Genomic DNA, 23,804 nt, shown 5'->3' on the forward strand with positions numbered 1-23,804 from the left:
GTTTGCTACATGTATAACTAACCATAGTTTCTTTTAAATCTTCAATAACATAATTATGGAGAATAGCCACGGCGGCATTTAAAATATATAAATATATATATATATAAATCTTATTACCGGTTAACATCAATCTTTTCATTAATATCTCAACAGCTTGGATTCTTAAATGTATACAAAGGGAATATACACTGATTATATGTTTATAATCAGTAGTAACTAAGGGATACAGTATCGCAGTACCGTCGGTGCATTTGATCGAGATATTGTGAAGTGTGTTTTTATTCCAGGGAACAAGTATATTTACTTTTTTATTCGTATATCTGGTCGAATGATCTTTTCAATGTCATTTCTATTAAACCATAACAAAACAGGATAATACGTGAGTGTCTTTGTCTCTTATAATGAAGTCCCTGACGAAGTCCAAACCCTGTTCTAAGTATCAGGAGTTAACATGTCACATTTGATTTCCTATATCAGAGTCTGTAATAAGTAAGTATCAGTAGTTTACCTGTTACAGTTGATTTCCTATATCAGCTCCTATTCTAAGTATCAGGAGTTTACATGTCACAGTTAGTTGATATAACAGACCTTATTATATAAATCAGAATTGTCAGAACGAGTATGTCATGTACATCAGTAGGGTAGTATCTAACCAGAGATGTCTAGCCGACATTCTATGTTGATTAAATTTTACAGTTGTCTTTTCAGTTTTAACCGTGTCTAAAGTCGTGTTCACCATGTGTTCAGATGTACTTAGTGTTTTTGACAAAAGACTATGCCTACGTGTGATTCTAGAAACATCATTCTGAAGTACCAGATAACGTCTCCAAATAACTACATGTGTTCTGTTGCGTTAAATCCTAAACTATAGGACACAATCTGAATGGTATTCCGTCTTTGCGTATTGCAGAGTTATCTTCTCTTGAGATCAGGAATTGATTGTTACGTCATTTATTTTTGAGAGTAACGTCATCATTTTTTGAGAAAACGACGTTATTTTCTCACATAAACCAATGACGTAACAATCAATACCTGCTCTCAAGAGAAGATAACTCTGCAATACGCAAAGACGGAATAGCGCATTGGTGATAAACAACTATGAAACACTTGTACAACATTCAACATCTTTATTTCAATAAACAATTTGCAATTAAATATTCTGATGTGCGATAACTCTTTGGCTGCGTGATTGACCTGTAAATAAAAGCAAATGATAATATCAAACCAGCAATACACTAATCAGTCGGCATCAAATTATGTAAATTATATGGATCCAATTTTCGACATTGTTGGTTCTAAACTGTATACACCAAAATGTTAAGGAACGTCACGTTAGAAACTCACTATACATTTCCTGAAACATATTGAAGAATCATGAACGAAACAGTCAGCTCCGAGCTAGGTGATCTCTTGTTGAAATCCCCTTTATCCATTACAATCTTACTTTACCAACAGTCGACCTTAAGTACATCATGTAATATGTGACATGACTTAGTTTCCTGAAATTTATCTCCTGTTTTAAACGTGATTTTATTGTAACTTTCTCTTGTCCGACTGAATGCGTCCTAGTTTATACCGATGAAGACATGCTTCACTATCCTGATAAATTCCGCAGGTGACAACAAGTAAAGTCATTCAACACTAGTTCAAACTATATTCATGTACAACTGTTTTTAAATATTGTAACAACGTATGCTTATTACCCCTGTACATGCTGTTTGAAATTCCATGTAAATATATGACATCACATCCGTTCTATCCGGCCACTTGTCCAGTACCGTTGAACAGGAAGTACAACAGGAGAACACCCATAACTGGAAAGAGAAAGTGAGACACCACTAATACCGGAAGTGTATAATCAAAATTATCCACACCTAGCATGGAGGTCTCATATTGAATTTGTGAACATAACTCTTGACAAAGAATTTGACATTGTCTAACAATGTCTCCTTAACATAGGTGTTGTGTACGGTTCCAGTACATAATAGAAGTGTTAATACCTCTTAACGGTTAAAGTGAAAACAATCCGAAGGGATATTCCATTCTTCGCTGAAAATTCACCTTTGATCCTCTTAAGTCTAATGTACTGTTTTTGTAAAAATAAAAATAAATATTTACTGATGTAGTATCGGAATATTGAATCTCACAACCGGTATAATCATATTTGTTATTTTATGATGTATTATGATTGAATAACTTCTATCTTGTTATCTTGATATCTCAGAAATAAGATACTATCTTGTCTGTGTGACAAGAAGATCAAAGGCAACCCATTTATCTTTTTGACATAAAATACACTTATCATTTTAGGTTTAGCTTTCAACTGTCTGGATTATGATTTTCAACGAGGAAAATTGAAAAGGTAAAGTAAACATATTGTATCGACATGGTGTGCTTTTAACGTTTATCATAATTATGTTGTTATTTTATAGTGTTTTTTGTTGTTGTACTTACCGCCTCCAAACAAGCCCAATCCTTTCTTCACATCCCCCATTAGTCCATTGGAGCCGTATCCCCCGACACCGTACCCCCCGGACCCGCCGTATCCACCGTAACCAGGATACGAGTATCCATATTGACCTTGACTGGACTGTATGATAACAAACATAACCACACAGGGGACCATGATCAAAATCAAAGTCTTATTCATCTTGACGCTTTGACTTTGTTACAGTCAATAGAGACTATAAATAATTGAATCTTTGAATCTCTCAGGACAGCCAGACTCGGAGACTGACTAAACAAATTACACTTCAGTTTATATAGTTGTTGTTAGTTCTGATTACGTATTGAAGTTCGTCGTATATTGAACGATCGTTTCTAGGGTCTTGATGACGTAATATGTTTGGTTGTGATTATGTTTGACTGGTCCCGCCTTAGGGTTGATAGCATAATAATTTTGTGCTGTCTTCCCTTCACCTGATCTGAACTTTATTATGTCATGTTTGTTTACATGCGCCCCAGTTAACCTAGGAAACATCCAAACAAATGACATATTGAATACACCAACATTAGAAACGTTGTTCATTTTCTTTTCAGTTTAGTGGTCTACTCCTCTGAGGTTTAATTCAAGTTCAAATCTCGCTTTGATAGAATGTAACAGTTTCATTAATTATAACAAATTAGGATCAATTTCAAGAGTTCCATGCATCTGAAAATTGTCCGAAAATTAGATAATTATTTTTTGTAGAAATTTTCGTAGCTATTTTGAAAATCCAAAATATTAGTGTATTTCAATTACGAAGTTCTAACATTTTTGTTAAAATTACATTAACCATTAAAATTGTCATTTCATCGCAATTTTTAATAAAAGAAACAGAGAATGCGATGATTTTTCCTAGATGCTTTAATTGTAGTTTGATTAAAAGATCATTTGAAATTGATATATCAACATGTGTTTTGTCAATCTTAATTTTCTCATTAAAATTAAACACTTCAACCCTATGATTGAATACAATGTATCGGAGAAAATCATATCGAATGTGCTAAACAACTACACCACAACCATGTGTTCTCTCGTCTTATGTGACGGCCAGTAGTTTTTTGCAATGATTTCCGCCTGTCATACTATAATTACTATCTGCCTATAATAAGCAAATAAGAATTAAGCCAACATGAAAGTTTCCATTTTATAATTTGGTGGAGCTTGACTGGGTCGAACGCTGGTGACCATGTAGTTCAATTGGTATAGCGCCCGTCTACAGTTTGGTAGTCCCGGGTTCGAATCCAAATCTGGCCATTTCTTTTTATTTTGGCATCCACCTGGCGAACGTGGTATAGGGTTGTGCGCGTCTTTGGGGTGGAAAACTGTATCAAAGGAGGTGGCATGTACAACAACAAATCACTCACACATGTAGGCATAAGTAATAAAAACAGTATGTTCCTATATGGCCACCGGATCCAAACAAACAGATGTTTGTTACTTCATTTTATGCTTTAACAGTAAAGTAAGATCATCAATGTGGACAATAAAATTTGTCAATAAAATATGAAATAGAAAACCCTTGGGTTAAAAGACAATCGGGACCCATACTTACCGATAAGACCTAAGGTAAAAAAAAGATACCTAAAAATCTATACAAGCTTAACTTGGAGACCGAGACCACCACCCAACCCTCAATAATTACAACTAATATTTTGTCTTTTTTTAGTACCTACATACATATATACAATTGTGAATAACCCTTTAAATATGTATCTATTTTGTTTAATCTATTGTTCTATAATTCTTTTTCTGTAAAAACTAAAAATGAAATGAATATATACTTATTGATATGTATGAATGCTAGAATAATTAAATGATAATATTAAAATCACCATAGCATCAAATTTAATATAAAAAGACAAGGAAACAAAAACAACACCAACAGGGAAGGAAATCCTACAAAAGATGATCTTCTTGCTAAACTTAGGTGAACAAATATTAAAAAAGGTCGCTGGGAACACAATACAAGTTTACAATTGAGAACCTTCCAACTAAACACACAGAACCTTACGTTAAAATACAATCTAGACTCATACTAAACCATTAAGACCTAAGGTAAAACATAAGATACCCGAGTGAACAATCGAAGCTAATGTTGGAGACAGAGACCACCAACCAACCCTCATTATCAAACAAAACACAAAATGTATCCATGGTAACAAGGAATGAAAGATACACGAGGGTGCAATCCCAACTAAATGAACCCGCCTACTTAACCCAGTTGAAACTGGAGAACCCACCTACTAAGGTCTAACCCAGCTAAAACTGGAGAACCCACCTACTATGGTCTAACCCAGCTAAAACTGGAGAACCCCCCTACTATGGTCTAACCCAGTTAAAACTGGTCGAACCCAGCTAAAACTGCAGAACCCATCTACTAAGGTCTAACCCAGCTAAAACTGGAGAACCCATCTACTAAGGTCTAACCCAGCTAAAACTGGAGAACCCACCTTCTATGGTCTAACCTAGCTAAAACTAGAGAACCCATCTACTAAGGTCTAACCCAGCTAAAACTGGAGAACCCATCTACTAAGGTCTAACCCAGCTAAAACTGGAGAACCCCACTACTATGGTCTAACCCAGTTAAAACTGGAGAACCCACCTACTAAGGTCTAACCCAGCTAAAACTGGAGAACCCACCTACTATGGTCTAACCCAGCTAAAACTGGAGAAACCAAATACAAAGGTATAATCAAGCTAAAACTGGAGAACCCACCTACTATGGTCTAAACCAGCTAAAACTGGAAAACCCACCTACTATGGTCTAACCCAGCTAAAACTGGAGAACCCCCTACTATGGTCAAAATTAAATATATACAAAGGTACAATCCCACGTACAACTTGATACAAGAAGACAGAAAAAAGACAAAACAACAGAGACTACACAGAACAAAATGAATGAGAAGATTATATTGTAAAATAAGGTAAACATTTCACGTTAGTTTGTGCTGTGCTGACGTACATGACGACGAGGCATGCTATTGAGATATCAGCAGTAGTACTAATATTACGATAAGTTAATTACTAGCCCCTGGCATGGTTACACAGGAAAGGTACATGTCCTTGTGTTATACAAGGATAGATATTACGGGGAGTTGTGATCCGCCATAATGTACCACACAGAAAAACAAGCAGAACGTATAAATAGGACCAATAAAGTTGGATAAATTCAGTCTCTTGCTTAATCTGTCTATTGATTCAAAACAAGCTTGGACAAATTTAGAAATTAGTCCGAATTCATCACAAGACAAGATGAACAAAGGGATCCTCCTCATTGTCATCCCCTGTTTTCTGGCCTTTGTTCTGATTCAGACCATCCAGGGTCATTACGGGGGATACGGGGGGTACGGAACGTACGGAACGTACGGAATGTATGGCGGATACGGAGGGTATCCCTACATAGGCTCCCAGGCCGGAGGCTATTACGGTAACGACCGCGAGAGGATGAAGACGGCCGCCATCTTTAGTAGTTGTAAGTACAACAGTGTTTGTGTACATTGTATTTATAACGGATCTGATAAACTATTTTGTTTATTTAACTTTAACTAGTGATTTAAATCTTACTATGGCTGATATTTAATTACTTAATCATTAAGGTTACTATATATGTATTTGATTCGTTTAAAGTTGCACAATTATAGTATAAAATATTTCCTTTTTTCAAGTTTAATTTGTTTAGGGGCACAAGGAGGATAATCATGTCATTTTTTGTGAATATTAAACAAAAGGGGAGGGGAAGGGTTGGGGGCGGAGGGTTAAGGTCCGAGGGTTAAGGGCGGAGGGTTGGAAATATGTTTTAATTTGCATGATTTGTGGAAAATAATACACGCACCCATCTGTATTATAGCCAATAATACGTGGCGGTTTACTTTTGAAAACCACCGTCACATAGTCGATATTGTACAAATATACTGTGAACGGTAAAGGTATGGTATTTAAATACTGTCAATAACCTAACGGTTCCTATTACTAAGTCCTTGTTAGCACTTGCCCCTGTTTTTGTAGGAATAGATTCAGAGAAAATTGATTCGTAATTGATTTGCCTCAAAATTTAACGCCGAAAGATAATTCTCTCTAATATAGGTTATATATACAAAAAAACCCGACTGAAGGTATCACTCTATAGCGTGAAATGTTTTTGGGCCTTTCTTCCCTAGGGTTCGTCGATATATGTACCCCGAATTGAACAAACAACGACCAGGACTATAATATAAATTTGTTACATTTGTTTTTGTGGTTTCAGAACAACCATGAAAAACACAAATGTTTATACTCAACGATTTTTTCATAATATGAATTATCTTGTTTATTTGAAGTACTTTGACAGTGTGTATATACTATTTTTTTTTTTTTTTTTTTTTTTAACTTATTTTGGTTTGTCTTACAGTCATCGGGTTCTTTGTCGTTCTGTTCCTATTTAACTATACCGGGCAGATCCTAGGATAAACGAAATATCAACCTACACCGCCACATATTGTTCAACCACAGGGGTAAGTTACACAGAAAAGTACACAGAGACCAGGTACGAAAATTAAACACAGATTCTAAGATAAATGTAACACCAATGTACATCTATCGTTAATTAATAGCAAACGTTAATCAAATTAATACCAAGCATCACAACGATCAGTTTAGTTACGCATTCTTTATGATACCAATTAATAATGAAATAAACCAATATCATTAATTTCAATATGGAAAAGTCATGTGATTCTGGAACCATGTTAAAGTGGAATATTCTTCTTTGTGTCCTAATATTGATCAGTTCATTTCATCACTTGAACATCTTCCTTTTGATTACTTTCAGGTCTACAGCAGTCAGCCAAAGTTTTCTTGCGTATTTATGTGAAGGATATTCTGCATTTCTGTGAAAGACATTCTGCATTTCTGTGAAAGACATTCTGCATTTCCGTGAAAGACATTCTGTATTTCTGTGAAAGATGTGCCTTTATTATTGTATAAATAAAGAGTTTGCGAAGAGACCAAAGTTTTGATTTACGTTTGTCACATATCGTTGAACCCTATATATCTAATTATATGCGTATACCCTATATATCTAATTATATGCGTATTCATTTGACTTCAGCTGTTGCGAGAACGTTAATTCTAAACATAAGAAATTCATTAAAGGAAGGATGCACACTGTAACTCTTAAGTTGGCCATAGCTGGTAAGCGTATTTATTGTTTGTAGAAATAAAATATAGGGTAAGGTCATCACGAAAACGAGGTATATGTTTTATCAATAGGTCACTGCAAAGAAGAAAAAAAGGTTGAAGTTGAAAATAAGTCGTAAGAGCTTATTTTGTCTCTGAACTTTGAGAAAGACTGGAATGCTGATTTTCAAACTATTCTTGTTGTAGTAACAACTACAATGCATGAATGTTCTATTTGAAACAAACATTACTGAAGTAGGTCACTGCTGACTAGTTATAAATGACTATAACCTTTGCTTAATTTGACGCTATTCAAACCTCTTTGTCACATGTTTATAATCCCCGCTGAATGAAGTTGTGGTATTGTGATTTTGTCCTGTCAGTCCAACTCATTGGCACAATATCGATCTTTAAAATGAGTCTGATTTGCATAAGATGCATACCGTTAGGTGCGACACTTTATTGTGTATTTTCCTACGTCTTTTTAATAGTCATTTAGTCTTTTTGCAATAGATGTTGCAATATCACTCCACCATTGAAATTTATTTGATTAGATTTACTGAAGTATTCATGTGGCTGCTTCCACGTTTTTGGCTTCATTTCATATCATCGTAGATATTCGGTTAAAACTACACTATCATCCAAGGTTCTCAAAATGTCAATAGAATATTTAGTTACATGAAGTGATATTTGTTTAAAAATACTTTATATCTATATAAGCCGTTATAGTTTTGGGGGAAAGTTTCTTGATACAACCTTCTTTGGTAGCCGATAATATGTCGTCAACTAATAAACCTCTGATCTTAGTGCTTGTTTGTGTCAATGGGATGTAATACAACATACTTTGGTAGCCGATAATATGGCGTCAACTAATAAACCTCTGATCTTAGTGCTTGTTTGTGTCAATGTGATGTAATACAATACACTTTGGTAGCCGATACTATGGCGTCAGGCGTCAACTAATAAACCTCTGATCCTAGTGCTTGTTTGTGTCAATGGGATGTTATACAACATACTTTGGTAGCCGATAATATGGCGTCAACTAATAAACCTCTGATCTTAGTGCTTGTTTGTGTCAATGTGATGTAATACAATACACTTTGGTAGCCGATAATATGGCGTCAGGCGTCAACTAATAAACCTCTGATCTTAGTGCTTCTTTGTGTCAATGTGATGTAATACAACATACTTTGGTAGCCGATGATATGGCGTCAACTAATAAACCTCTGATCTTAGTGCTTGTTTGTGACAATGGGATGTAATACTGATAGAAAAAATAAGGTGATGAAGTTAAAATTAGATTATGTCGAAAATGTGTAAGGGATTTAATTTTGGTGGCAGAAGTGGCCTACTTTTAAAATGAGTTACAAAACATCATCAATTAAATTTGATACATTATGATCGCAATACATTTATTTTGAAATCAACAACCCCAATTTTGTTATAATCACCCACAGATTACCTGCGACAGAGCGGGATCTGGTTTTCTCAGTCGCGTGCTAAGATTCTGTAACGTCTTAACCTCGGCTTTCGCCTCGGGTTGGACAATGTTCCAAAAGCTTAATTCTTCGACTGAGATAACACGATCTTAGACATAAGTTATTATTTAGTTGTGTGTCACACGTAGTTTGGAATCCTAGATTTGTCCTCCGTATTCAGTCAAAAACCCATGATATATTGTTTGTCCTTGCACATTTTTGCTGTAGGTGTTAATTATTATGCTTATGAGTTTTGTTTTGTGTTGTTCACGTTACATTCCATCTAAGTGTTAATCATGATGCTTATGAGTTTTGTTTTATGTTGTTCACGTTACACTCCATCTAAGAGTTAATTATGATGATTATGACTTTTGTTTTGTGTTGTTCACGTTACATTCCATTTAAGTGTTAATTATGATGATTATGACATTTGTTTTGTATTGTTCACGTGACATTCCATCTAAGTGTTAATTATGATGCTTATGAGTTTTGTTTTGTGTTGTTCACGTTACATTCCATTTAAGTGTTAATTATGATGATTATGACTTTCGTTTCTTGTTTGCCACTTTACAATTCATGTAAGTGTTCATGCTATTGGAATTCATCTTTTTGTTTTAACATTCAGCCGCACATTTTTTTTTTTACTTCAGTTTATGAAAAAATAAGATTTATACAATATTGTTAATTTTATTGCTCGATTTGATATATTTCCTGCTAGATATGGACTCCTGTTAAGCCTTGTATAGTAAGTGCATAATGAGCATATCATAAACAAATGTTTGCGGACACATTTTGTAAGAATAAAAAAGAGCGAACTTAGTTAACGAATATTTTAATGATCACACAAGCAAATACGATGGAATAATTTAACATCACGCAAGAGGTCTTCGACCGTCAGTAGATGCCTGTAAAGAAAAGCAAAAATGTTTAAGGCAGTTTCATATAATGTAGACAATGCTTAGGCCTTGCTATACAGTAATATGAAATAAATCTTCGACAAAAACTGTCTAAAACTAACGATTGTTTGAAATTATACTATTGACTGTTAAAGGAAACTTGATTTTTATTTATCTATTATTAAAACTAAATATAAAATTCGTTTTAATATACCACGTGTATAACACACATGTCCCCACAGAAGCAGCCACCGTTATAGATCCTTTGTGACGTGGAAAACACATTGCATTACTTAAGTCTATACATTGTGTAGATGTGAAATTAGATGGATGCTATTTTTTATCGTAAAACCGTTACCATTTAATGCACATTACATTAACGTTCTAAAGGAACTTGATGATATGCCCATTTATCACACAACTACTAAGAGATAGCAGCAACAAAAATCCAGAGGTGGTCAGGACGAGGAAAACAAAATAAAGAACGAATTGTCTGTTGGTCAGTAACGCGGGAAATAAAATAAAGGACGAGTTGACTGCTGGTCAGTAATGCGGGAAAAAAACCCAGGACGAATTGTCTGTTGGTTAGTAACATGGGAAATTAAATACAGGAAGAATTGACCGTGGTCAGTAACGCAGGAAATAAAATACAGGACGAATTGACTGGTGGTCAGTAACGCGGGAAATCAAATACAGGACAAATTGACTGTTGGTCAATAACGCGGAAAATAAAATAAAGGACGAATCGAGTGGTGGTCAGTAACGCGGGAAATAAAATAAAGGATGAATTGACTGGTGGTCAGTAACGCGGGAAATAAAATACAGGGCAAATTGAGTGTTGGTCAATAACGCGGAAAATAAAATAAAGGACGAATCGAGTGGTGGTCAGTAACGCGGGAAATAAAATAAAGGATGAATTGACTGTTGGTCAGTAATGCGGGAAATACAATAAAGGACGAGTTGACTGTTGGTCAGTAACGCGGGAGAATAGAGTAGAGTACGAATGGACTGGTTGATTGGTGGTAAATAACGTGCAACACAAAAATAAAGGACGAGTTGACTGGTGGTCAGTAACTTGGAGAATAAAATGCAGGGCGATTCGAGTGATATTCAGTAAGGTGGTGAATGGAATAAGGAACACTGTTATTGCATGCGTCATTTCGCCGTTTACACAAAGGTGTTGTTAAACTTACCCCGGCACATACGCTACCGTAATGGGTCTTAGTTTCATCCCAGAACGCCTCCAGTACCGTTAAACGCATACCATAAGAAAAGAAGGGCGGCAGCTGCAAAAATGTACACAACGTAAGCTTGACTTTGATAGCAAATAATTGAAAAAAATACAACCTTTTTTCATTCAAAAATTGGTAATTTTAAGAAACCATCATTCCATTTTTAGTACTGAAATACCGAATGCCACATAACTCCTGTAATCATTTTTTTTTCATAAAGTCACATCAATGTGAAATTAGAGGTTTTTATCAATAGTAAGCATAATATAATAATATGTAGCTATTAGATCAATTCTGATTTCTCTATTTTCGTGTATGCTACAGACCTGTTATAGTCTAGTATTGAGAGCTAGCAGTGTGATATTGTTTGGTTTATTAAGGATTTGACACATCATAAAATAGATAAAGAGAAATTCACATAAAGCTATATATATTCCTCAACTAATTTTGTCTTGCCGTAAACTTAACCATTCATATCATAACTTTATATATGACCTTTTTTTGAGACTTTGCGCAGAAGTATGTTTTATTTCAACTAACCTATTCTGCGAAAAGGGAAAAGTTCATGACCATCATTTCGAAACAAGAAAAGTATGCATAAATAAATGTCAAACAAATTACTTGATGCTAATCATACAATATCATCCTTTTTAGATGAAAAAGACAGTATATAATTTGTAAGCATTCATAATTTAACATGAAAAGGAAGATTACTCTTGTACATTGAAACATTTAAGAGAACTTAAAAGCACAAGAATATTACCTGTTGATACGACAGAGCCGCCACGGAATAAACCTTTGTTTTCAACCCTATCGTCATAATAGGCTCTGGCCAGTGCGTAGTTAGTCAACCGATTTGATCCATATTGTTGTTGTTGTTGTTGTTGTGCACCTCCTCCGTAGTAGTTGTTAGGGGGGTACCCTGAGTAACCGTAGTCGTAGTGACATTGGACGACCACGTACAGAGTGGCACAAGCCAAAACAATGAGTCCTAGAACCTTGTTCATGATGCCTCCCCTCGTAGGACTGTTCTGGGCCGATTGTACCAGTGGAGTGGCACACCAATGTGAATCTCCAACCAGTTGTACAACGGAGATTAGTTCATCTATGTCACGGAAACGCTTTTAACTGACAACACAACTACATCGCCACCTGGTGGAATATTTCTGAAATAATTTAATTGATGAAAATGCATCAGGAGGAATAGATAAATCTATAGCCTCGAAACGCTTATCAATTTTGACCCTTCCATAGACACAAGCGTCCCTGCGGCTAGGCGGAAGTTGAACTAGGTTAAACGTGATCAGCATCCGTCCACAATCTTTACTCATCCACTCTGTCATGTGACAGCTCATCTGTTATACCCGGATACACGCGTTGTCCCATAGTACAAAATTTTATATGATCCAAACAAATGTTTACTGCGAGCATTGCTCCAAAATCGTGACCTCGAATCGTGATAAGTTACTATTTCACCTTACATCTTCTCAAGACTTTGATTAAAATGGATAAAGCGGTAATAATTAATGTTAATATTAATGCTGAATCTCTTTTATTTCAAAATATATTCATCAAAGTTTCCTACTATATTATATAACATCTCGGTTAATACTTACCGCGGCCACCTCCTTGTGTTGGTCACTATTTAATGCAATAAATATAGTAAACTGTGTTTTAATTGATGAAACTGGATTTGATTACCGTTTAGCGGGATTTTTCAGAGAATAGCGAGTATGTGGTTGTATCGATTCATTACCCTCAAGGGTAATACAGGATGATAAAAATAGGTTATATCATACTTGTTAAAAGCTTTGTTGATGGTTTGCCTAAGTGAATATATTTGCTTTGTGTTGTTCAGTAGGCTGTTATAAAGCATTTTAATTCAGTTGTTCGACACTGTATATGCCGTGTGCTCCGTCTCTGTGTTAAAACACAGGGAGAACTTTGTTCCTTTACATGTCTAGACCGCGAAGTTATTTATCCTTGTAAATTTAATTTTCTAGTTGGGGTCAAAACGCCAAAAATTTAAGCCCGGGTATATAACCCGTTAAATGGTATTTAGCGGTTGTCAAATAGGAATGAGTATAGCGTATTTATGAATATCTATCCATTAAATACTATATGTACTTACAATTTGTATGTTTGTATGCAACAACTACTATTCGAAATATAAATGTATGTCCATAAGTTTTTAATTTATGACTAATGAAACATTTGGTTGTATCTAGTAGTTATATACGAAATGTTATACATTTTCTTTGATACCTAGTAGTTGTGATATACGAAATATTATACATTTTCTTTCATACCTAGTAGTTGTGATATACGAAATATTATACATTTACGTTGATACCTAGTAGTTGTGATGTACGAAATATGATATATTTTCTTTGATACCTAGTAGTTGTGATATACGAAATATTATACATTTTCTTTGATACCTAGTAGTTGTGATATACGAAATATTATACATTTTCTTTGATACCAAGTAGTTGTAATATAAGAAATATTATACATTTTCTTTGATACCTAGTAGTTGTGATATACGAAATATTATACATTTTCTTTGATACCCAGTAGTTGTGATATACGAAATATTATACATTTTCTTTGATACCCAGTAGTTGTGTTAGATGAAATATTATACATTTTATGCGGTACCGAGTTGTTGTGATCTTGGAATTTTATGCATTTTCTTTGCTACCCAGTAGTTGTGATATACGAAATGTTATAGATATTATTCAATACCCAGTAATTGTGATAAATGAACTATTATGCATTTTCTTTGATTCCAAGAAGTTGTAATATACGAAATATTGTACATTTTCTTTGATACCGAGTAGTTGTGATATACGAAATATCATCCATTTTCAGTTATACCCTGTAGTTGTAATTTACAAAATATGATAGATTTTATTTAATACCAAGTAATTGTGATAAATGAAATAAAATACATTTTCTTTGATACCTATTAGTTGTTATATACGAATTCTGTCCATTTTCATTGATACCCAGAAATTGTGATAGATTAAACATTATACATTTTTTTGATTTCAAGAAGTTATGATATATGAATTTTTATATTCTTTGGTACCCAGTTGTTGTGATACATGAAATATAACATATTTTCGGCGGTACCAAGTATGTGTAATACATTATATATTAAATATTTCCGGCTGTACCCAGTAGGTGTGATCCATGAAATATTATTTATTTTCTGCGGTACCCAGTAGGTGTGATACATAAAATATAATATATTCACGGCGGTTCCCAGTAGATGTGATAAATGAAGTATTATATATTTCCGGCGGTACCAAGAAAGTGTGATATATGGATTATAAATGTATTACCGGCGGTACCCAGTAGGTGTGATACACGAAATAAAATAAATTTACGGCGGTTCCCAGTAGGTGTGATATATGAATTATAAAGATATTACCGGCGGTAACCAGTAGGTGTGTTACACGAAATATAATAAATTTCCGGCGGTTCCCAGAAAGTGTGATATATGAATTATTAATATATTACCGTCAGTAACCAGTAGGTGTGATACACGAATATAATAAATTTTTCGGCGGTTCCCAGAAAGTGTTATCCATAAACATTTTTCCTTGCGCTATACTAATGATATACGCTATGACATCATCACTAGTGTTACACAAATCTCCGTTATGTTAGCAGTGTAGGCTACCTCATGACCTATGTCTCTAAACAGACTACGTGTAACCTCTCAATACCGTTAGCTCATGAAATGTATTTTTCCAAAGATAATTTATTGTGATCTTTCCGTTATGTAGCACTGTAGACTATGGCATCCATCATCTACGTCATCATGACGTGCGATTAGTAGTTCTCATCCCGAAGAGATTTATAGTAATTTAATCGTTATAAAGTGTTGCCTTATCTAATCATTTGTAAGGATTGGAACATGCATCACTGACAGGACTAATATCACGGAATTATAATTAATGTAATGAATTGAAAACAGGACCCTAGATAAAATGAAGACCGTTCAGGTATATTTAGATATAACCTATTTTTGTGTTTCAATGACTAGACGAAATACCTTCTGGCTATCTTGAAGTGATTTTTGTAGCACGTTTCCTAGTCGAGTTTTTTGAGTACGGGACCAGGGCTCAAATATCTGTTTTCTAAAACTCACTGACCTGAAATGAACAGACAAAATAGTGCTAGTCATAATGAGTATACATTTGACGAGGAATGTGATTAAAATCGTCTTCACATATACTTGAGCTTTATTTCTTATGTTTCTGGTTACATATGTTAAAAAGTCAACTGAACAGTAACAGACAAACAGATTGACATGACTGGTTATATGTTTTTATTTTGAGAGGATATGACACGACCGCTGTGACCACCGGTACACATTTAATCAGAGCGATGTGTATATAATAACATATCTAAAATAATGTTACATCATCGTTACCTAAACTAGGTATTACGGTAACGTTATTTAATATCATACCGATTCCCGACTTTATACGCTAGGTACGTTGTACATACATTTCTATTTCTTATATGCACCCGTCGAGATACTAATGTTGTGATTTACTTCGTAGATGACAGCTTTTTGATAATTTAAGAATTTCCCTTTTTTCTATCAGCTTTATTTCGTTTTACTATGTTAGGGTGAATTCGTAAAAGGATTATTCTTCAGTAAATCGGTCAATGGTGAGATGAAACGTCATCGACTTCGGTAAGAAACAATATATTCTGGTAATTTAATAATTTAATAAGAAGCAATGCCTTCACTTACACTAAAAGCATATAAAGTATATCTATATCTAATTTAGTATTAACATATGTAAATATGTTTAGCATATTTTATCAGTGTTTATCTTTTAATCAATATCATCATTATGTGTCTATCATGTTTTATATGTGTTTTTTAGTATTTCTAAGGCGATTTCATAACAGTTTCTAGTAATACTGTGAATCAGTAAGTAAACTCACGTATTGTTGGCGCTTTATAAGCGATACTACATGTAACATAAAAAATGTTAAATAACATTAAGTGCGAAATAAATACTGAATATCGCAAAAATTGGATTATCATAAAGACTTATTACTGTCAAGACTTATTACTGCTAACTATGTCTATTTAAATAGCAATCATGTATATTTGCAATTATGATGAATGTAATAATTTCAACAATCAACAGAACTTGTATTCAGGTATTTGCGAGTAAACGTAAAAATAAATCCCCAGCTACATAGGTTTTTCTATGCATATGAAAACTAAAAATGAATCTAATCCTTTGAACAATTACAACTGTTGACGGGTCCGTGGGTATCGCTGGAGAATGTACTAACATATTGAGAACAGCTGTAATTCCTAGTTCATAACACACAATACCATAATATTTAATTTTCAGCTACAAATTCCTTGATGTTGAATTTCATTTATATATTGTTAATTGATCATTAAACGTTTATCAGATTATTTCTAATATGAACTCTTGTATCATCGATACAAGTTAAAAGTTAAGGACGAATTATGCCCATCCTAAGAATAAATAGTATTTCTGTGTGAAGTGTAAGCGTCTATAACGATAAAAAACAAGGACTGTAATATCACAATAGAGAAGCATAACTTGATGATGATGTCATAAGACAGGCCGGTGTTACATTTTTAAGGTGTCGGTGATGGTACTTTGTACACTTTATAGTGCATTTCTTACGTTTAAAATTTTCGTTTTGTGTTATGAATTAATAGAAAGAATTATGTGTAAAGAATGCAGAAAAAAACATGACGAATTACAGTTTTGTCCATTAATTGTGAACCCCGAAAACCGTTTAAAGAATTGATACGTTTCGAGTACTTTATTTGTATTCATTATTTTTGCAACATGGTGATATGATGAAGGGTTTTTAAGATTATTTTTTTTTAAATCCATTTTTTTTCAATTCCAATAATCTACCCGTATTCATTCTAAGTCTTACAGCAAAACATAAACTGTAAATATACCTATCTTATCAACTTACACTTTTCACGATTAAGATATAAATAATGATTGCACTAAAGTATGAATCCGCTAACGAAGCTTTCCGTGTACAGTTTCCTACTACATATAATATAAGTGCTCAAATTCGTCAATGCGCTAATCTTTTAAAATTCGATAAATAAGGTAAAACATTGAATTCCCATAAAAAGAAGTAATTTGACATTTTTTGAGGAGCGCCCTCTTTATATCTAAGGGGCAAAGATAGAATAAAATATAGGGCTAGCTTAACATGAAATTGCCTGTTATAAATCAGTATTTATGTATTGCATTACTGTTGAAAGGATTATTATTTTTGCGCAGAACATACAAATGTTACCTCAGAGTTGTTTAATTAGCGCATTAAAATGGGGCAGTATGAATCATATTAATTTTTATTAATTTTAATTATAATGTTGTATGTTTGCTTCGACATAAAAGTAAAAACGCAAAAGTACATTAAAATCTGGATATAAATATAAAATATAACTTATGTCTGATCAAAAACGTAGAGTTTGATATCATTTGTTATATTCGAGATAACGATGTGAAATAAGTTTACTGAGAGGTTTTTTATTTAAACGCTTTATAAATATATTTCAAAGCATTAAATTGGAACTACGTGTAATGATTATTAATGTTATTTTTTTGTCCATACACAGTTATCATTTAATTCTTATATCTGATTACGATTTACCATTTATAATATAAGCACACAATACAATTGATGGTATATATACAAGGTGATGTGAAAACTGTTTCTGAAAAAACTTTAATAAGGGAAACGAACGAAATATATATACTATGTTTTAGAAATAAGAAAATGTCAATAATGTTCATCTTCATTTTTCTGACTATGTTCTTTAGCCAAAACTTTATTGGAAGCAGTGGAGACAACCTACCTTGAAAATAAAACAGAAAACTTTATGAATGGGTACAAAATAATATAATGGAAATTAATTTGTATTTACTATTACGAAACCTGTTACTGCCAGTGCTACTCTTGAGTAGTTTTTTTCTTTCACTCGTACTATACGCTCTTAAAAGTATCTTTTTTTACTCCATTCCTGAAACATATTTATCCCCAATGTATGTATATACAGATGTTGTTTAAAAAAAAAAATCTGAACTAATGAAAATACTAATACTTTCAAATATTTGAAGATGACTGAAAATTATCGATAACAAAAGACATTAATATAGTAACCAATGGTAACATACTAAGCATTATATCATTTAATGACTCAGGAACCATTCCATCCACATGCCTATACAGACCTCCTTCTTTGTCCCACTTGATAAAGCCCCTGATCATTTCTATCGCTAGATGTGCTGGGGAGGATCTGAGGAATATGTTTTTCAATAATTATTTAGGTCTACTACATAAATATTTATTTTCTATACAGTAAACGCTGTATAGAAATCGGCAATTTACAGTTCGCTTTTTTGTATTTTCTGTTATCTGTGTTTTATAATTTTACTCTAAAAGCTTTATTTTGCAAAGAAATATTTATACTTGGCATCTCAAACAGTAATGAAAAACTAGTATTTGCATTGTAGTGATATTGTTTATAGTTCACTAGTAATGTTATGTTTAGTAAAACATTATAAGTGAGAAATAACATTTATGTTGTTTGTATAGTATTAAATATCCCACATATATTTCATAAAGTAGTTGCTATATATAATGAGTGTTTTTGCTTGCGGAAAGACGCTGCACTAGGCTAATTCGATGGAGTCACATTCAAACAGCAATTATATTTCACACGAAGTTATGCTTCTTGATACCACCTTTTTATCACAAAATCATTTATCTCACTGATGAGAGTAACATCGTAAAACACTGTTTAAATAAATTGAACAACAAAAACTATCTTACAATACAATTTGAAAAATTCAGTTTGATGTAACCTCATCTACCCTCAATAAATACATGTTAGTGATATTATTATAGTTGTGCTAAGTTATTTTAATATTAGTTAAGCCAAATTTTTCCTGTTTTAATATCATTTCGGTGATTTTTCCTGTTTTAATATCATTTCGGTTATTTATTTTTAATTTTTAACCGAAATGATATTAAAACAGGAAAAATCACCGAAATGATATTAAAACAGGAAAAATCAACACTGTGAACATATTCTGTCAGAAATGCACCGAATTAAAAAATCAATTAGAGGATAAAAATGTTCAAAACATAAACAAATTAAGGTAAAGGAAAAAAACTAGTATTCATATCTATATATTTGTTACATTCTGTCGTGAAGTGTATGAGGTGTATATAGACTAGAATAGGTTGTTACATATAACACTTCTGTAATTATGCCTTACAGGAAATAAGTCTAAACAAAAACAAAAACTGAAGGATTTTACCACGGACGATGTTACTTGTTAACAAGAATTTGTGATCTCAAGAACTTAATTGGTGTTAGCTTTAACATCAGCAGGTTTAGCCGCGCGTCATCTGAAACGCTACCATGTATCATCATATCGGATATATTCTTCAGCACACGGAATATCGTCAGTACAAATACAGAAGATGTGATTTCAAATCCTCTGTCTTTTAGCGTATCAATTAGTTTTTTAATCAATTTTAAAAGCAAATGCGCATCTGGAAAATATTTAAAAAAAACTAGATATGTATTATTTGTATAACTTTTCTAATACAGTTTTACTTGTAGCAACTTAATTTTAGCTCTGAAAAAAATGGATTTTTTATATCTTAAAAAACATATGTTACGAAGCTGGAAGTTTACATAATTGATACGTTATTATTTATTTGGTTCAACGGAACCCCGTTGATTTTTGTATTCCTCTAAAGGTAAAAAAAAATAACAAACTAAAATTATATCGCAAAGAAAGTTTTAAAATGAATTGATGCTTCAGGAGGAGATACACATTTTCTGTTACCCCAATAAATGTTATGAAATGTACGTCGTCGTATTTCATAAATTAATCATTAAATCAGCACAAATAAGAGTATTTTGCAATCTATAAGTAAGTTGGGTGGCCGAAATTCCTTAACATAAGATAATAGAATTTCACTTTTAAAAGTTAGAATTGTATCTAGTACAATTTTGAAGCCATTCATAGGCACACTTTTAAAATATTGTATGTGTTGTTTTGTATACAGTCAACAAAATAGATTTTAAATAACATATTATCACAAATTCGTATATTTCATCGATCTTACAAATAGTAATTTTGTCCCCTATTATATTACAAACCTTGCTTTTCTTTCTAATCATAAAACAGCATTAATAATAATAACAAAACAGATTAGAAAACAAGCTGTTTATGTAAAATTATGCAATGGCTCACTCTGATCTTCTTATCTTAACTATACGTTTCTGGTTATTTTAATTTGCATGCAGTTATTACCTATGGTTGGTGATTTTCGATAATATTGGCGGACTGTTAGATACTTTTCAAAAAGAAAAACTCATGTTTCTCCTGTTTGCACATATTCAGATTTCGATCAACTTCTGTACAGTGGAGTTTTGAGTTAATATTCATGTATTGTTTTCGGTAAATTGGCAGGTTTTTTTTTAAATATCTTACCCTACCCAATACAAAATGTAATGAAAGCATTGCTGGAGTAATTAAAAATATCTTAACTTGATAACTTTTTCCTTAGTTCCAGCAATATTTTCAAATGAAAAACAAAATAAAACTAATGAAATTTCTTGTAACTATAGTTTGGTCGGTCATTTGTCTGTTGGATAAAATTGACATAATCATAGTTTATTTCTACATATTTGGCTATACATATTTAGACGGTAACTTACTCAACAATAAAATAAAGGTTCACACCCTGTTAGTTTACAGTATGTTCTCAAAGCAAGGTCAAAAGTCGCTTCTATATTGAAATACAAAACCGAGTGAAATATAACGACAAATAACTTAATTTATTGCATTCATCGATCTATTTTTTTAGAAGCAGTTCTTTATTATGGCATTGACCCATAACATGTATCAATCATAGACTACCTGTTAAAATGCCTGACCTTCTGCTTCACTATCACCAGTAAGACACGTATGACAATCCTCTAAACGCCTTGACTCACAATAAACTTAACAATACCATTTTATTAGTATGATGAATTAATACAATTAACGCTATTGTTAAGGAAACCACATCAATATGTATCATTTATTTTTCTATAAATTTCAGTAAATGATTATTGTATCAAGCAAAAACATTACTAGTTCTGAAAATTAATGAAATTAACCAAAATACATGAAGACGGTAGTTAGAATGACATGTTGGTATGATAACCTGTAAACACATAAAGATGAGGAAGACGTTATTCCAACAAAAACAGAAGTTAACGATAGGTAAGTTATTGATAAATAAACTTTTTCAAAGTTATCGAAACAACCCAAATTTAAAAAATCTTAAATTTATTCGAAGATGATCTTATCTATTTCAGATTACAAAGGTTTTTCGTGTATATAAATAAGTGTACACTTTGACCGCCAGAGGGAGCGCAGAGCGTGATTTGTCAACATGAATTCCGACATCTATGGGTCAAAGTTCATCACGTGGCATTATAAAGTTATACATGCGCCAAACCTGTCAATCTCCGGGTTAGAATTGGTTAGGAGATTCATCAGGCCGGCAGTCCCTCGGTTGCAGGCGTTAAGGATAGCAGCAGTTGTCATACCTCTGACATCATGAACAACGTTTTGCTCTTCCTAGTGGTTCCCTGCTTGCTGGGATTCCTATTCGTACAGTCTCAGAACATCGGTTATGGCGGCGGCTACGGAGGCGGAGGCGGCTACGGAGACGCATACAACAGAGCGCTAGCTGGCCAATACCTCCAATCACAACGGACGGGCTTTTTGGGACTAACCACAGGAGAACTCATTGGTGCATGTGAGTATTTTTGTATATAAGTTTGATATTCAGATGATTTATTTATTTAGGACATATTTTAAGGGGTGAATATCTTTTATTTTTTATTTAAAATCTCCTTTGTAATGGTCTTTATCCACATGCACTATTTTCAAATAGCTGTAACGCCATATGATACCTACCCTACATTGTATAGCAAGGCGAATGTTTGTGCTTGGGTAATCGACCAACAATTTATGCATACATGCATCGCCCTTATGTTCAACTGATTCTTTTCCCAAAAAATGTAGGTACAATGTGCAAAAAGATATTTCCAACAGTCAGATATCACGGCAGAATGTGAAGCACATGGTTGTATTAGTGTTTCGTTTGCATTTTCACCTGACCGTTTCAACCGCCAGATGTATCTTCATTACATGCATTCTATTTTACAGTCCTGACTCTCTACGCCCTCTATTATCTGACGAACGGGACCGCCAAAATGGCTGGTAAATAAATGGTAAGAATGGTATCACATTCCTTTTCTTCAGTACTGTATTTTTTATAAATATAATATACGGTAGTTCTAAATTATGAGAATGGATTCTATAATAACAGAGGAGGTGATACCCCGTCCTCGGAATTGAATTGTATAAGTTTGAAGTTTATTAATATCGAACAGTGACTTTAACTAAGAGTCGATATCTAAATCGGCATAAAATGAAAATATAACAAGAACACACACCACGGATGGACAGACAACATTCCAGATAATATATAGAATACAAAGGAGTCGACAGCCATCAAGAAGGTGTACCACGTGTAAATAAGTTTCTAAGTCTATAAGATTATTTTCCACTGGTCGACAAAATCAAGTTAATTCAAAATATGATCCAAAAGCCGGTATTTACGCCGAACGTAAGTCACCTTATTTTGTTATTAATAGGCGGGAAATATCATATTGAAAAATAATAGTATCGCATCTGCAATCTTAGCGATACCTTAAGCATATTCGTGTTAATATCCCCCGCGTCACTGACTTCACCGATACGATATAAGAGTATATACATGAACTATACCTTTATTATCTTGTATATGTCTAACTGTTGTTCTGTTGTTTTCCAGGCAGGATGATACAGTGTGACCTCTTGCGCGACGTGAAATATGTATAACCCTTGGGTAACCGATAACTACATTCCGTTATTTTCGTTGTATTGTGATTAAAATATAAGTTATAAATTCAGCTTGACTTGTGTTTTATCTTCATTAATTAGCCCTACGATTCTCAGTGTTCGATGTGTTCAGATTATGTTCTGGAGTAGCATCATGTTTGGTCTACGTTTTCTAATTATGATATTGCGTTGTACTTTTCATCTATTATAAATCTATTTCAATGGTGATTTAACATCTAAGACGTAACTACATATTCAGACATTTTCGTTATCGGACAATATATATGTTAAGGAAAAATGCACCACTGCATTAAACTTTAGTATTACAGTTGTAAATATGTGTGAAGATTTGTAATAAATCATGTAAGGTTTGAACTGATTTCTGAACATAATTACTTTCAAACCAAATTCAACATTCAAAATACTTCGATATTAGTCAGAATACGCATTGGAATGATAAAATGTGTAACTTATTACAGTATTACATCAGATTACACATTGGAATGATAAAATGTGTAACTTATTACAGAATTACATCAGAATAAGCATCG

General features: G+C 33.2%; 3 long non-coding RNA genes across 3 annotated transcripts; 2 read left to right on the forward strand and 1 right to left on the reverse strand.

Annotated features, from left to right (window-relative positions):
- The first annotated feature begins 5,656 nt into the window (after positions 1-5,656).
- On the forward strand, positions 5,657-7,467 carry LOC110466150. Its single transcript, XR_002464700.1, has 3 exons — positions 5,657-5,957; positions 6,873-6,975; positions 7,293-7,467. It is a non-coding gene; the product is annotated as an uncharacterized LOC110466150 (long non-coding RNA).
- A 2,466-nt stretch (positions 7,468-9,933) lies between these two features.
- LOC110466168 lies at positions 9,934-12,347 on the reverse strand. The gene is made up of 3 exons (XR_002464707.1): positions 12,009-12,347; positions 11,207-11,299; positions 9,934-10,022 (listed from the first exon to the last, which is right to left on the reverse strand). It is a non-coding gene; the product is annotated as an uncharacterized LOC110466168 (long non-coding RNA).
- Positions 12,348-15,947: 3,600 nt separating this feature from the next.
- LOC110466171 lies at positions 15,948-23,324 on the forward strand. The gene is made up of 4 exons (XR_002464711.1): positions 15,948-15,962; positions 21,678-22,123; positions 22,537-22,601; positions 23,207-23,324. It is a non-coding gene; the product is annotated as an uncharacterized LOC110466171 (long non-coding RNA).
- Positions 23,325-23,804: the final 480 nt, after the last annotated feature.

This window comes from Mizuhopecten yessoensis, unplaced genomic scaffold, assembly GCF_002113885.1.
Source record: "Mizuhopecten yessoensis strain PY_sf001 unplaced genomic scaffold, ASM211388v2 scaffold11121, whole genome shotgun sequence".
NCBI classification, from domain to species: Eukaryota; Metazoa; Mollusca; class Bivalvia; order Pectinida; family Pectinidae; genus Mizuhopecten; species Mizuhopecten yessoensis.